General features: G+C 52.3%; 1 protein-coding gene across 2 annotated transcripts in view; it reads right to left on the reverse strand.

Moving 5' to 3' along the window:
* Window positions 1–3,212, reverse strand: part of Sh3bp5l (SH3 binding domain protein 5 like) — a 16,657-nt gene that overhangs the window by 11,955 nt on the left and 1,490 nt on the right. The window lies entirely within an intron of this gene.

Below are 3,212 nucleotides of genomic sequence, written 5' to 3' on the forward strand. Positions count from 1 at the left end.
TAGTCACAGGCTCTATCTACCAGGGTAAGAAGAAAGAGCCAAAGAGAGAGGACCCAGAGCACCCCAGGTGCTGCTGGGGGTGGGTGGGAATGCACTGCGTGGCCATGCTCTGCCAGGAACCCCAGGCACTCAGCTAAATGGAATTCAGGGAGGACAGAGTCTGAGTCAGCATGCATCATCTGTCAAAAAGCCAGCAGCCTGCAGGGAGGATGACCTTCCCAGGGCACGTGGGGTGCATTCCCAGAATACCGGGCCACTGAGTCAAAGCGTGGGTACTCACTACAAATGCTCCTGCCCCACCTACAATGCTTCTGGTCCCCTTCCACAGGCTACAAAGACTCCAACAGACACTCAGTAAGTCAGGCCAGGGTGACAGGCTGTTCTCTGAGAGTTAACCCAAGCGCTGAAGATGAGGACACAGAGGTTGCAAAGTCACCCTGAAGAGCTGGGAGTTTAATGAATGCGTTCACATAGTTAAAGAATGCATCCATCAAAACGGAAGCAGAGCCAGGAACAGAAGCACACACCTGTCATCTACACTCAGGAGACAGAGGCAGGAGGACCGGGAGTTCAAAGCCAGCATGGGCTTGAACTCAAGAACTTGAGTTCAAGACAACCTTGGGACAAAGGAAACCCTGTAGGCAGAGAGAACAGAAAAGACCAGGCCCACCCTAGCACCCCCTCTCTCCACTGAGACCCTCTGTCCAAAAGCTGGAGAACTTGGAGAACTCCAGTGATGGCTTTTCTGAAGAGCAGGTGCGGACTACAGGCAGGTACCAGCAGCGCCCCTCACCATCCAGAAGGAGCCCACCAGATGATACACATGAGCTGCCTGCCTGCCTGCCGCCTGGAACCCCAAATCAGACAGCCTCATCCTGAGAACAGCAGGACCTGCCTTGGGCTGCCCCTGAACCAGTGGACTTGCCCTGGTTGTGCTTTGGCGTCACTTCCTACCCCACCCAGCAAAGTAAACACAAATGTTTTAAAACCCTTGGTGGGTTCTGATGGATCTGTGGGTGGAGACACACTAAATGCACTGAGAATCTAGAAAGACAGACACTGAAAGTGCTGAAGCACATCGCCAAGGAAACCTGACCTGGTGCACTGTCAACACCAAAATGAAGCCAGGCATGGCAGCGCACACCTTTGATGCCAGCTCTCAAGAGGCACAGGCAGGTGGATCTGTGTGAGATCAGGGCCAACTGGTGTACATGGCAAGTTCCAGGCCAGCTGGGGCTACAGGGAGACCCTGCCTCAGAACAGTAACAATAACAACAAACACCAAATGAACCTCAAACACACACCCTCACCTCCCCAGTATCCAGAAGAGCCCAAACACAAAAGGGCAAAATCGTGATGGCCCTCACACCAGATGCCTCTACTACCCAGGAAAACTCTAAATCCCTGGTGAGGCATGAGCGCTGGCCCATCACTGTGTCATCAATGAAGGTGAACACAAGACCTCTCCTCCCTATGCAACCCACAACATTACACAAAGTGCTGCCCACTTGCCAAGAGAAGCGAGAGTCTAGCTTGCCCCCCCCACCCCCAGTACCAGTCACAAGCTCAAAGAGGGGACAAAGAGGATCGTTTGCTCCTCAGTATATTCCAACCCTTACAGACTGACCTGACAGTGTCCATTTCTTGGAAGAACTGCTTTTATTTAGACGCACAGGAAGCCGCCTTTCGGGCAGTGCAGGTGGGGCAAGCCTGCCTTTGCCTCTGGTGACTGGAGAGACACACAGAAGTCAGAGGCTGAGCAGGGGAACCAGAAAAGTAGGCCCTGAGGAGCAGACCAAGGGGTGCTGGAGGGGAGAGAGGCTGCATAGCCCTTCTCAAGAAGCAGGGAGAGCTCTTAAAGCACTGTGGAGAAACTCTCACCAAAGAAACAAGCAAAGCACTTGCAAAAGGAAAGAATCACAGACCTGTCAGAGCGCAGCAAACATGCGCTCTGCAAATCAGACAAACCGAGTCCTTCACATTACAGACCTAGGCTCAAAGGAGCTTTCACAAAATCACAAATCCCGGGCTGGAGGCAGCTTGAATATCTAGCCCAAGGCTTTTTTACAACTTTTCCTCAGTGGAAGGCAAAGCAGTAAAATTAGAAAAGAAACTGAGTTGTTTTCAATGCAGCATCATGAAGCACAACAGAAATAAATTACTGACTCATGCCAGGATGAACAGCTCACCAATGCTCCATTGTGAGCGTGAAAACATCCTAAAAGGAGCCTCACCACACACACACACACACACACACACACACACACACACACACACACACGAGAGAGAGAGAGAGAGAGAGAGAGAGAGAGACCTGGCTTTGCTTTCTTTGTAATTCACTGAAGTAATCCAGTAAGGTCTGTTGACAGAGAAGCCAGGAATTCATGCTCTGGGATGCTCTGGCTACCTAGACCGGGCTGTCACTCCCAGTAGCAGAATCTCGGAGATGCAACCTAACCAAATGGTAGACCTGGGCCCCAAACACACTGGCACATATTGGTCATCACCTGCCCCAAAAGCTTCCCTGTAGAGTCCTCCTTAAACGCTGAGGATAACACTACAACTGTTCACCTGGCCAGCCATCCCCACACAGCACCAGACTTCCTCACCCACTTCCCCAGTGTCCCATACACAACCATCTGCTTGTCCACCAACCAGACTGTAAACATTCCACACCAATAAACTGTTCTTCCATTCGCTAGGCCCTTGATTCCCAGAGCCAGGAACACATACCAAGAACTAATCACCACCAAACTCTCCTGTAACATAAGGGCTTTCCTTACAGAGCCCTCCCAATACCTGGGAGGCCCATCACCAAGGGTCCTGAGAGGCACAGCTGAACGTGTAGAAGGGAAAGATCTCCTCACCCTCAAAGCTGTCTTTCAAACGGTCCTCCAATCTCAGAGTCACCTCCTGTCACCTCCAATACAAACAGTATGTCTAGAAAGGGCGTCGGTCCACTGTATACACTCCACCTGTGTGTGCTGTGACCCTGGGCCATGCATCCACCCAGCACTCAGGCAGGGTCTTCTCTGCAGTGCCCTCAGCTCTGCAGGCACCTGTCACACTATGCCGCCATGATCTGTGGTCACACTTGTCCTCCTTCCCCCCAAACCCAGTACACTGATGAGAGTAGTCCAAGCGCCACTCCTCAGACAGCTCCTCAGGAGGTGGAATCTGGGCTCCACCCCCCCTCCCCCCTCCGCTCCCCT

Source organism: Nannospalax galili, unplaced genomic scaffold (assembly GCF_000622305.1).
Source record: "Nannospalax galili isolate Female #2095 unplaced genomic scaffold, S.galili_v1.0 scaffold1012, whole genome shotgun sequence".
Classification (NCBI taxonomy): Eukaryota; Metazoa; Chordata; class Mammalia; order Rodentia; family Spalacidae; genus Nannospalax; species Nannospalax galili.